At 46.3% G+C, this 13,390-nt stretch overlaps 1 long non-coding RNA gene across 1 annotated transcript; it reads right to left on the bottom strand.

The window, feature by feature from the left end:
• Positions 1-56: 56 nt before the first annotated feature.
• Positions 57-3,771, bottom strand: LOC139677707 (uncharacterized). Its single transcript, XR_011698908.1, has 3 exons — positions 3,668-3,771; positions 3,105-3,206; positions 57-252 (listed from the first exon to the last, which is right to left on the bottom strand). It is a non-coding gene; the product is annotated as an uncharacterized lncRNA (long non-coding RNA).
• Between the last annotated feature and the right edge of the window lie 9,619 nt (positions 3,772-13,390).

The following is a 13,390-nucleotide window of genomic DNA, read 5'->3' as shown; positions in this document are numbered from 1 at the left end:
ATGATAGAGGGGGTAGAATACACAGCTTTGATCACCCCCACACAGGGTTAGCTGGTCCCTCCTGCTGAACTAGGACACAGCTTTATGTGGAATTCCTCCAAACTTCAGGGCAATGAAGGGGTTCCTCCAAATTGTTCCTTTCAGTGTTGTCTTCTAAGTCAACCAAGAAGTTCAGAGAGGAAAAAATATCTCAAATATCTCAGGTCAAGTCCACTTTAGCTGCAGTGATTTGAATGTCTGACCTTGAAGCTCCTACACAAACACACACACAGAAAAAAAATGAAATATCTTCACCAATGTGTTGAGTGCTCTGAAAAAATACCTTCCCTTTCTGCAGGGGGTTGGAAAGCTGAAAGAGGCACGAACGTAAAGAAATATTGATTTTTTTTTTTCCCCTTGCAATGATGGATTATCTGAAGTGTTTATTTTGTTGAAATGGAGGAGGCTTTGGAGAAAATATCTGTGAGTCGGGAGAACGTCAAAGGAGTAAAAAGCAGAAAGAAAAATGAGAAAATCAATAGGGAGAGGTCACAGAATCAGAGGATAATGGAATAACAGAATAACCTGAACTGGAAAGGACCCACAAGGACCACTGAGCCCAGTAGTTCAGTCTGGAGAGCTGAGGAACAGGAGCAGCCCCCAGTTTAGCTGGTTCTAAAGCAGGAGATGAGGAAACCCAGAAGTTCTGGGAATTGCTGCTTGACTCTTCTCTACAGCTTTGTACCCAGAAGTAATTATTAAAAATATCCACCTCAGTGCAAATGAGAGTCATCTGCAAATATTTAATCCATGAACTACCCTTCAGTCCCTTCTCCTGATGTTCCCTCACACACCAAAGCTCTGAGGAACATTAAAGGCTGTGTGAGTGTGGGAGAGAAATGTGGGGGTTGGTTGGGACATGTTTGTGCCTTTGAGTCTCCAGGACACTCAGGTGGAATTCTCAGCCCTAACAAGCTCTCAGTCCTGCAATCCATGGGGAATAGTCCATTTTTTCTTATTTCTAGTGGGGGTTAAAATGCCTCAGTGGCCAAGAAGAAATCACAGATATGACCAAGAGATTCAACAATGCCCCTAAACCAAGGGGTGGTTGTTCATCCACAAGATGCCTCACCCAAGTCCTGGGGCCTCAGATCACTGTGCTCATCTCCCTTGGGAAGGGCATGTGGGGATGGAGAAGGGATGATGGATTTCAACTGCACAAGTGGAGCTTTGGATGAGATATTTGGGAGAAATTCTCCCCTGGGAGGGTGGGCAGGCCCTGGCACAGGTTGGGCAGAGAAGCTGTGGCTGCCCCATCCCTGGGAGTGTCCCAGGCCAGGTTGGAGCAACCTGGGATGGTGGAAGGTGTCCCTGCCTGTGGGACAACAAAATGATCTTTAAGGTCCCTTCCAATCCAAACCATCCTTCATCATCCAAATTGATGAGATATTTTTAAAGCATTTGGGGCAAATTCTGACAGATTTTTCTTTCTGAAAGATTCTCCCACCAAAAAAAAAAAATAAAATTAAAACAAACAGAGGCATTGACATGTGGAAAGATGCTTTTTATGGAGAAATTATTGCAAACATCAAGCTCTATTTTCCTCATAATATCCCTCTTTGAACCCCCCCAGCCTCTTCCAGAGTTCTTTCCTCATAATTGCTGCCCTCTTAGAGGGTATGGAAAAGAAGGGACTGTTTGCCAATGCCAGACCCACAACCCTCCTGGTTCCAGAGGTGTTTGCATGAAGCTCAAAGCCCTGAGAAATCCTTGCAGGCCACTGAGATGAGTAATATTTGTGGCTGCATTTTTGAGGCTCCCAGACTGGGGAGATGTTCATGGCTGTGGGTTTTGCCTCTCGCATGGAAAAGTGGATTTTTCCTCCCTCCATCCCATAGGCTGCATTTGGCACTTCTGCCTTTAATTAGAACTGTGTCATATCTGAAAGAGTTCGTGACATCAAGTGAGTCATTATGGAATTGGAGTTAACCAGCAAATTAGAAACTCCTTTTTTGTTGGTTTTTTTTGGGTTTTTTTTTCTCATTCATGAGTTGCCTCAGCACCAAAATTCCCTCAGGGCAGAGTTTGCAGCAAATCAGCTGAGCCCAAATGTGCAGAAAATGGCACAGTCTCAGGGACACACCTGAGTTTTGCACCATAGACCAATTTCCATGACCAGAGGTCATGGGGAAACAGCCCTTTTCTTAGGGAATAACAGCCCTGAAAGCAGGAGGGTTCTGCAGATCATAATCTGATCCCCTTTCCTTCAGGAAGATTAGATGGATTCCAAAAGGATTAGGATCTGGCCTAAATCTGGCTGGGCAGCTGAACAGAAATACTCATTTTAGCAGAATAACCTCAGGGATATGAACCAAGTGCCTCCATCATTCACATCTCAGCCCTCTGATATCTGAGACCCTTCCAAACCCAGAGACCTGAGCCCATCCAGGGGTCTCAGAGCTTTGGGAAGCAGTTTGAGAAGGGGGTAACAAAGGAGGGACTCGTCTCTGTTCTTCACAGCCCTCTTTGGAAAGGTGGTTTTTCTCTTTATTCTGGCAGTGAATGTGAGCACAGTGATGAAGAGTGAAATATGGAACATCCTGCAGCACCTTCCTGCTCAAAAATAACCACCTGCAAGTGCCCAAAGCCATTCTCAATCTGAACCACAGAGTCACAGGATGCTTTGGGTTGGAAGGGACCTTAAAGTTCATCCAGTTCCAACCCCAACACCTCCCACCAGCCCAGGTTGGTCCAAGCCCTGGTCCAACGTGGCCTTGGACACCTTCAGGGATGGGGCAGCCACAGCTTCTCTGGGCACCTGTGCCAGGGCCTGCCCACCCTCACAGGGCAGAATTTAATCTGTTAATCCCTGCATTATCCTCTGCCTTTGCCCAAGAGCATCAGGGGGATTTAAAAATCATGTCTCAGGTCCAACTTCAATTTCTGAACACCAACAATATCTTGGAAATGCCTCTGGCAACGCCACAGTTGATGCTGCTACACAGGGAACAGCAGGATACAAAAAACCCACCATTTTTTCTGCTTTCCCTCTTTGTCCCTCCCCAGCTTTGGTCCTGCACTCACCCACTTGAAGGAAAATTTCCTAAAAAGCTTGACTTGCTTACCTGGATACTCTTTAGTTGGTAGTTCTGCTTGTGCAAATTTAATCCCATGGGAAAAATGCCACCAGTCTCACAGGAACAGTCACTGCTTTACCTGCTGTGAGCCTGAAAGGGAGGAAAAAAAGGAAATTAAAAAAAAACAACCAATGGAATTCACAGCAATGTGGATGTTTGTATATATTTTATATAATATACACCGTGCATGTATATTGTTTATATGGTTGTCATGAAGTTACTGGATTTTCTATCTAGGATGGGTCTGTCCTTCCTCCTCAGGTTCCATCAGGTTTTGAAAGAGTGAAATAAAGATTTAACAGAGGAAAAAGTAATGAAAGACAAAGGGAAGGTCTTTCCCAGCTCCAATAATTCTCCCTCTGGGGAGAGGAGGGGCAGTCCCTGTGCTATGGGGACAATCTGGGGGGCCAGAGCTGAAGTGCAATATGAGATAATGTGCTCAAACTACAGCTATTTTTCCACTGCCTTATGGAATAACCTCATCTCTGCCCTCCTGTTTGTTTGGGGTTTTTTTTCCCCTGATATTTCAGGGAAGGAGTGGGGAAACCAACCTTAAATCCTGGAGGAGCCTTCAAACCCAAGCTGTGTTTCTGTTTGGGTTTGTTATTCCATGGAATAGGTCACTGTGGCCTCCTCTGTTCAAAGCTGCCAATTATCTTTTGCTCCAGGCCAGAATTCTGCATAAAAAACATCAAATAAATATTAACAGAGGGAAAAGGCTCTTCATTGCTTTTATTTCTGCTCAGCAGCACTTGGGGGGTGGAGGTTTCCAGACCAGAAGCTGCTCAGAAATGCTCTGAGAAACATCCCTGCTGATGAGAAATGCAGTAGACAAGAGGTGGGAAGGGAGAGGGAAGAGGAAAAGCAGATCTGCTCAGTGCCAGCTGCACATTTTCCCACTGGATCCCATCACTGCAGTGGGAGATCATAGAATAGAATCATCAAGGTTGGAAGAGACCTTTTAGATCATCAAGTCCAACCATCAACCCAGAACTACCAATGTAACCCCTAAACCACATCACCCTGCAGCAGATCCAGATGCCTCCTAAATACCTCCAGGGATGGTGACTCCACCCCCTCCCTGGGAAACCTATTCCAATGCCTGACCACCCTAACAGTGATTTTTCTTTTCTAATATCTAATAGGAATCTCCCTGGTCTCAGTTTAAGGCCATTTCCTCTTGTCCTCTCATTGCAGGCACAGCAGAAGAGACTGGCCCCCACCTCACCACAACCTCCTTTCAGGCAGTTGTAGAGTGATGAGGCCACTCCTGAGCCTCCTCCAAATCCAACCTCCCTGAGTGGCCCAGAGTTTAACTGGGTTCATTTCCAGAGGGGCTGATCCACAGAACGTGACAATTAATGCAAATTATTGAGCACCATCTCAGGAACCAAGAGACTGTCCAGAGACTGAGACACCATCCCCAGTCCAGCCTGGCCTGAATGTCATTGATGGGTATATAAGGTGTATATAAAGCAAATTAACTGGCCCTCCAGGACTCTGTTTCCCCAGTTTTATACCACAGGACATCTCATCTTCTCCAGGACATCCCCAGCCCCTCTGCTTGATTCCATTCAGGAATTTCAGACTTGCATTTTCCTCCAGGAATAACCAGCCAGAACCAATTTATACTCCCCCAGTTGCAATCCTCTCTCTCTGTACTTTGTTTCTGGCCCACTTTTCTCCTTAGCAGATTATGCAACACTAATTACACTCATTTTTCATCCAGGGTTGTTGCTGGAAGCACATCCAAAGGCACATTTCCCCAGGCAATAACCTGCTTTCATAAATCCTTGTTGCACTGGAAATGTTTGCATTTCAAGCCATAAAACAGAGATTAGGCCAAAGTTTCTAATCTTGTTTAAGCACTTCATGGCAAGCAACAATTTCACTGTATTTTAAATTGAAGGGAACATTTGATTGGTTACTCTAGAAGAGAGTGGATTCTTTTCTTCACCAAATGCATATTCCAGTTGTGTATTTATGAGTTTAAAACAAGATATGAAGAAACCACCCCCCACTTGCCACGTGCACACTAAATGTCCCCCCTGCATGGCCAATTGTGATCAAGAATATTAAATATATTAAATAAATACAGACACCATCCTGGGGACACAAACCCACCCAGAGCACAGAGACACCATCCTGGTGACAACAAACCCACCTAGAGCACAAAGACACCATCCTGGGGACAACAAACCCCACCAAGACACCATCCTGGAGACTCAAACCTCACCAAGAGCACAAAGACACCATCCTGGGGACACAAACCCCAACCAGAGCATAGAGACACCATCCTGGGGACACAAACCACACCAAGAGCACAAGGACACCATCCTGGGGACACAAACCCACCCAGAGCACAGAGACACCATCCTGGGGACAACAAACCCCAACCAGAGCACAGAGACACCATCCTGGGGACACAAACCACACCAAGAGCACAAGGACACCATCCTGGGGACAACAAACCCCACCCAGGGCATAGAGACACCATCCTGGGGACACAAACCACACCAAGAGCACAAGGACACCATCCTGGGGACACAAACCCCACCAAGAGCATAAAGACACCATCCTGGGGACAACAAACCCCACCCAGGGCATAGAGACACCATCCTGGTGACAACAAACCCACCCAGAGCACAAAGACACCATCCTGGTGACACAAACCCATCCAAAGCATAGGGACACCATCCTGGGGACACAAACCCCACCCAGAGCAAGAAGACACCATCCTGGGGACAACAAACCCCACCCAGAGCAAGAAGACACCATCCTGGGGACAACAAACCCCACCAAGAGCACAGAGACACCATCCTGGGGACAACAAACCCCACCAAGAGCACAGAGACACTATCGTGGTGACAACAAACCCACCAAGAGCACAAAACCACCATCCTGGAGACACAAACCCCACTTCATTTCCTTTGCTGTGGGTTTTGAGGAGCACAGGGATGCTCAGCTCAGCTGGTGCTGGGCATGGTGACCTTTCCCGGGGCACACAGAGCCTTTCCACCACACTGCACACCAGACACCAGCTTGGCAGGGCTGATGGAACTAAATCCACTCCCAGCAAGTCATCAGACAGCAAAAGGTCGCTGTGATGCTCAGGCTTTCCTCTTACTCAAGATGGCAGCAGAGATACAATGAGTCACCGAGCAGAGCTGGGTGTATTTTCTGCACCTCCACTGGTCTCAGCTCCTGGAAACAGCTTCGTTTGGGACTGGAAGGAGGCAGAGGAGAAAATAAAGCAGGAGAGGCAGGAGATGGCTCAGGATGTGCCTCGTTGTGCCCTGTTGCTCCTGGCACCTCCTCTCCTTTCCACAGAGGAACACAGGATGTTTGCACAGCCCCATCCGAGCAATGACTCGTCTCCAGGCTGCAACATCAGGGAGACAAACTGGAAGAGTATCCTGGAAAAGGAGAACTGGCTGATGAGAAACAGATGTTTGCCTTTAATTGCTTCTTGGAGATGCAGCCCAGGAGCTGATCCACCTGCTGCTTTCCCATGAGGTAATTACTCACCCCTGGGCCCAGCCAACCGGATTTCTGCTTTCCATGCCTCATTATGCCCATCTCTGCTCAACAGTGGGCCCCAAAGGGCTGCACAAGTGCAACACTTCTAGAAATACCTTTATCTTTCTTTCCCAGAGAAACTGTGGCTGCCCCATCCCTGGAAGAGTTCATGCCAGGTTGGACAGGGCTTGGAGCAACCTGGGATAGTGGAAAGTGGGATGGAACAACATGACTTTAAGGTCCCTTCCAACCCAAACCATTCTGCACTTCTCAATACAGTCGGGAAGTTTTCCTGCCTTTCTTCATGTGTTCATTCCACCATTCAAAAGTAAAGCCTCTCACACAACTCTTCCCCCAAGGCAACCCCCTGGCTGGACCTTCTGGGCTCAGGAATGTTAAAAAAAACCAAACCAAAGGTCTCTAATCCTAAGTGAAATGACAGTAAATTGGTAACAGTAAACACAGATATTTCCAATGTGCTTGCTCAGATATGAAGATTCATGTGGCAAGAAGAGTTTCCCAGAGAATCTGGAGATGTTCACCAAAAAGAAGAGTGGAATCAGGATGGTACATGGCACAGCTTGTATGGCCCAGCACTAAATAGGTCATGTCTGAAATCCCTGTTGCATTTAAAACCCTTCTGTCATAGGAGCTGACCAGAAAGGCATGATGAAGGTTTCTGAACACCCACATTGTGTTAATGCTGGTGTTTAATTTGCTCCTGTGGTGCTGTTCTGAGCCACATTTAGCACAGAGTGATGGTCCAGGTTTATCCAGCATTTCCCCCAGATATTTAGGACTTGCCCTCGATGATTCTGGTCAAGGAGAATCATTGGCAGTGAGTTCTGCTCGTGCTTAACGTGCAATTAACAGTTCTAATCAGGAACAACAGAAGTTTCCAGGGGTCTCTGCTTGTCACCTCCACCAAGGCACCCCTGGAGGCAGGAGCAGCTCATGTCCCCACCATCCCAACAGAGGGACTGATTGTCTCCCTCCCCACCAAAGGAATGTGGCTTTGCTGGAGGGGCTGGTGGGCAAGTGATGGGAGGTGAGGAATTGCCACTGACTGAACTTGATAGGCCTGGAAGCAGAATGTGACCTGAGGCCCAAGCTTTGTTATGGTCCTCATTAACACAACCTTCATCTTCCCTCCTTTTCATTTCTGTGCCTCAGGCAGAGCCAGCACCAGCTGGAGATAATTTAGCTCTCCTTCACTAATGTTGATGTCTCTGGATTCAATCCTGGCTCTTCTGGAACCCTGCTAAGCCCCTTTGGCTGGGTGAGGTGGCTCAGGTGGTTGTTCTGAGCATAATATTTTGTTAACCAAATATGAAACAGGACTCTGCTCCTCCAGGACTAACAAAGCTCCTCAAGCTCCTCCACTGCTCCATGGTCAGCAGTCCTCAGCTCCAGGGAACATCTTCCAAAGCCCTTCAGGCTTGACTGCTGCCTGCTGGAGAAACTCTCCAAAGCAAAGTGAAGCCTTCAGAGGGAAAATCCAGTGACTGGAGAGTTGGGTGGGTGCTGCTGGGAGGGCAGAGGGCAGGGCTGGGAGCTGAGCTTTAGCACTGGTGTCACCAAGGGCTTTCCATCTGGGGACACCCCCCCATGTCTCCTGTGTCCCAGACCCTCTGGGGGCCTGGGAATGTCTGATCCAAAGGACCTAAGCCATGGCCTAAGAAGTTGGGAGAGAGCCCAGACACAGCAAGTTGAAAGAAGGACAGACAATAAAAAGCTGAGGCACATCAACACAGCCTTTGTTCCCACTGCTGTGCCTGGGGACAGGCATGAAAACATGAGTGGAGTCCCTGCCAAACCAGAGGGACAGAGTGAGCTTCAAAGACTGCCCCATGCAAGGCTGCTCAGAGAATATTTTACCTGCTGTGTTGCTCCTGAACCCTCCCCAGGGATGGTCTCACCTTGTATTGCTCCTGGACATTGCCCAGGGATGGTCTCGCCTTGTGTTGCTCCTGAACCCTCCCCAGGAATGGTCTCAGCCTTGTGTTGGTCTTCAACACTACCCAGGGATGGTCTCACCTTGTGTTGCTCATGAATGTTGCCCAGGGATGGTCTCACCTTGTGTTGCTCATGAATGTTGCCCAGGGATGGTCTCACCTTGTGTTGCTCCTGAACCCTCCCCAGGGATGGTCTCACCTTGTGTTGCTCCTGAACCCTCCCCAGGGATGGTCTCAGCCTTGTGTTGCTCCTTCAACACTGCCCAGGGATTGTCTCACCTTGTGTTGCTCCTAAATGTTGCCCAGGGATGGTCTCACCTTGTGTTGCTCATGAATGTTGCCCAGGGATGGTCTCACCTTGTGTTGCTCCTGAACCCTCCCCAGGGATGGTCTCACCTTGTGTTGCTCCTGAATGTTGCCCAGGGATGGTCTCACCTTGTGTTGCTCCTGAATGTTGCCCAGGGATGGTCTCAGCCTTGTTTTTCCTGCTGTTCCTCATGTGCAGTAAGATTTGATCCAGAAGGACATCAGTGCTGGAGAGGAGATCTCAGTGTGTCCTCACCAGTGTGTCCTCACCAGTGTCACACAGACCATGGGTGCCATCAGAGGGCCAGGCCAAAGGAGGAGAACAGACACCTGGTGGTTCAGAGCCTGTGCACACCTTTAGCTTGACCTGACAACATCTAAACTCCCTTCAGTTGTGTCCAACAGCCTGTCAAATTTATAGTATTTTTTTTGCTTTCATTTCCAGCAGTTCAGGTGCAATTTGATGCCTGACTTGCACATGGTCTGGGGAGAAAAGTTGGTGTGATATTTATCAGAAACAGATTTTTTTTTCCCCCAAGCTCCTCAAAATCTCTGTTCTCTCAGTGGCTGCTGTTGCACCTGTGCAGGTAACTGGAGTCTTGGAAAAGCCCTGGAATGAGCCCAGCAGTTTGGATGTGTGCAGTGACTGTGCTCTGCCTCCTCCTTCATGAAGAAATTGCTGCAATGCTGGAGATAAAAGAAATAAAGCCAATATGAAAGCCCCTCTAATTGAATTAAATGGAAACAGCCTCTGTGATTCACATCTCTGTGTTTACCGACTGACAGAAATCCAAATGATCCCAATTTTATAAGAATAAATCAACTGAACAAAACAAAAATCCCTTCTAAAAAGGACAGAATTTCTTAATAGCCATCTGGAATAGATTATTCCTCTCCAAGTAGCACTGTTGGTACTGAAAGTGTTGGAACAATATCCTGTTCTAATGTGGTTCTGCTGTGGCTCCATCCAGAGGAAAAGCAGTGGGGGCCAAAGAGCCCTCTGAGCATGACAAGATCCCCCAAACCTGCTCCATTTGTCCAAGACTTTCATTTGACATTCCCAGTTTCATGAGCTGATGAGATTTCTTTTCATATTTTTTTCAAGCAGAATGAGCATCACCTAATCTGGGGAAATGGTTTTGGTTGAGCTGCACCCCCTCCAAGTGCTTGGAAATCCTAAACCCCACTAAGGAGAGGTGGAGACTGAAAATAAAGACAATTTCCCCTGTTTCCTGCCTTGTAAAACCTAAAATAATTCTACCTTTTTTTTTATATTTTCTTGAGTGTGTATTGTCAGCTCTGCACTCAGAGCTTAATACAGATAAAGCAGAAGAAACATTTCTCTCATAAACGGTGGATAAATGACATTCCAAGCACAACATCTTTACACCAGGAGGCTCAGAAAAATCTAATAATATTGGGCTCAAACAGAGGAAACTGAAACAAAACTACCCAGCAGAAAGAAGGGAACACTCAGCAATTTTTTTAGCTCAATTAAATCAGGGTGTTTCAAATAAATCAGAGTATTTCAAATAAATGAGAATATTTCAAAAAAATCAGAATATTTCAAATAAATCAGAATATTTCAAATAAATCAGAATATTTCAAATAAATAAGGGTGTTTCAAATAAATCAGAATATTTCAAACAAATCAGGATATTTCAAATAAATCAGAATTTTTCAAATAAATAAGGGTGTTTCAAATAAATCAGAATATTTCAGATAAATAAGGGTGTTTCAAATAAATGAGAATATTTCAAATAAATCAGAATATTTCAAATAAATCAGGATATTTCAAATAAATCAGAATTTTTCAAATAAATCAGAATATTTCAAATAAATCAGGGTGTTTCAAATAAATGAGAATATTTCAAATAAATCAGAATGTTTCAAATACATCAGAATATTTCAAATAAATCAGAATTTTTCAAATAAATCAGAATGTTTCAAATAAATCAGAATGTTTCAAATACATCAGAATATTTCAAATAAATAAGGGTGTTTCAAATAAATCAGAATATTTGAAATAAATCAGAATATTTCAAATAAATCAGAATGTTTCAAATAAATCAGGGTGTTTCAAATAAATCAGAATATTTCAGATAAATAGGGGTGTTTCAAGTAAATGAGAATATTTCAAATAAATGAGAATATTTCAAATAAATCAGAATGTTTCAAATAAATCAGAATATTTCAGATAAATAAGGGTGTTTCAAATAAATCAGAATATTTGAAATAAATCAGAATATTTCAGATAAATCAGGATATTTCAAATAAATGAGAATATTTCAAATAAATCAGAATGTTTCAAATAAATCAGGGTGTTTCAAATAAATCAGAATATTTCAAATAAATCAGAATATTTCAGACAAATCAGGATATTTCAAATAAATCAGAATATTTCAAATAAATCAGAATATTTCAGATAAATCAGAATATTTCAGATAAATAAGGGTGTTTCAAATAAATCAGGGTGTTTCAAACAAATCAGAATATTTCAGATAAATCAGAGCCTGTCTCACAAACAAAGGTATTTCCACCACACTGATGATGGTCAGTGCTGAAGATGTTTTTCCTGAGCAACATCTCCATTTCTGCCACCTCACAGCTATTTATTTGGAGCTCTGTCTCTCACTTCCCAGCATTTTTCTGTCTCAAACTCCAAAGAAGTGAGCAGGGCCCCAGAGATGAGTACTGTAAAAATAACCCAGGAAATTGCCCTTAAAGTGATGTTTTTCACCCCATTCTCTCCCTCTCTGTTGCTCTTTGCTGATGCCCTCCCTGACCCTGTCCCACTTACATAAGCTCAGCTGCTCCAGCTGGGCAAGTTCACCATTATGCAAAAAAAAAAAAAAAAAAAAAAAAAAGAAATAGTTATTCTTTGTAAAAGCTTTGCAGAACTTCATGGGGAGAACCAAGGAAAACAACAACCCAGCAGAGCCTGCTGGATGCTGGACATGACCAGTTCCAGCTGTTCCATCAGCCAAACCCTTCCAAGCAATTTAGCCCAGAGCAGCAAAGCTCAATGAAAAGGCTGATCAAAAAAAAAAAAAAAAAAAAAAGGAGGGGAGGAGAAGAGTCAGAGCCATTTCAGAGCTGCCTGAAGTGTCAGCCTTGGCACTGAGGTCACTCTGCTGTGCCTCAGCCCCAGTGCCAGCCCCTCACAGGGCACTGGAGAGCTCTGGGTGCAGCTTGGCATTGTTGCTGCCCCTCTCTGGGGAGCAAACCCTGCGATTCGTGGCAAGCCACAAAACCAGCAAGAAAAGTTTCATCCCTCTGGTCGTTGCCAACTGCTGGGACAAATCATGGCTTGAAGTCCTACCAGGACTTGGGGTCTCCTCCCTCCAGCCCTGCCACCCCAGCTGAGATCCAGCTGGGGGCCTTTCTTCTTCTGCTCTGTGTTCTCTGTGTTGCCTGATGGCAGAGCTCCTGCCAACCTGCAGTGAGGAACGAGAGAGCTGGGCAGTAATTTATGGAGCCACCACGCCAAGGACTTGCCAACAGTGTCAAAAGCAAGTTCATAACAAATTACTCTTCTTGGGGCACTTCCTTCTCTTGCCAACGGAGGAAAAGCGAAGGAAAATGACAAAAATGCTCATTTTCTTCAGACAACTGTGATTTATTGCGGGTGAAACAGGGAGGGTTCCAGAAACATCACTGCTCTGAGGGAAGGCAACCCAATCCCCAGTAAAAACAAACTGCCATGGTCAAAGAAACCTTCTGAGAGTCGCTACTGCCCTTTTCCCTGGGAGCTGGGGCAGCATTTCCCTGCCCTGGTGCTGGGCTGCTGCACGAGAGGCTGCTCTGAAGGGATCTCCTCTGCTTGGGGTGGCCTGAGAAGTCACCAAAGGATGGGAGCTGGGGCAGCATTTCCCTGCCCTGGTGCTGGGCTGCTGCACAAGAGGCTGCTCTGAAGGGACCTCCTCTGCCTGGAGTGGCCTGGGAAGTCACCAAAGGATGGGAGCTGGGGCAGCATTTCCCTGCCCTGGTGCTGGGCTGCTGCACGAGAAGCTGCTCTGAAGGGACCTCCTCTGCCTGGGGTGGCCTGGGAAGTCACCAAAGGATGGGAGCTGGGGCAGCATTTCCCTGCCCTGGTGCTGGGCTGCTGCACGAGAGGCTGCTCTGAAGGGATCTCCTCTGCTTGGGGTGGCCTGAGAAGTCACCAAAGGATGGGAGCTGGGGCAGCATTTCCCTGCCCTGGTGCTGGGCTGCTGCACAAGAGGCTGCTCTGAAGGGACCTCCTCTGCTTGGGGTGGTCTGGGAAGTCACCAAAGGATGGGAGCTGGGGCAGCATTTCCCTGCCCTGGTGCTGGGCTGCTGCACGAGAGGCTGCTCTGAAGGGACCTCCTCTGCCTGGGGTGGCCTGGGAAGTCACCAAAGGATGGGAGCTGGGGCAGCATTTCCCTGCCCTGGTGCTGGGCTGCTGCACGAGAGGCTGCTCTGAAGGGACCTCCTCTGCTTGGGGTGGTCTGGGAAGTCACCAAAGGATGAAAG

Source organism: Pithys albifrons, chromosome 12, assembly GCF_047495875.1.
Source record: "Pithys albifrons albifrons isolate INPA30051 chromosome 12, PitAlb_v1, whole genome shotgun sequence".
Lineage (NCBI taxonomy): Eukaryota > Metazoa > Chordata > Aves > Passeriformes > Thamnophilidae > Pithys > Pithys albifrons.
Note: the sequence above shows the minus strand (reverse complement) of the source record. Positions and strands in the feature narration are given on the sequence as shown.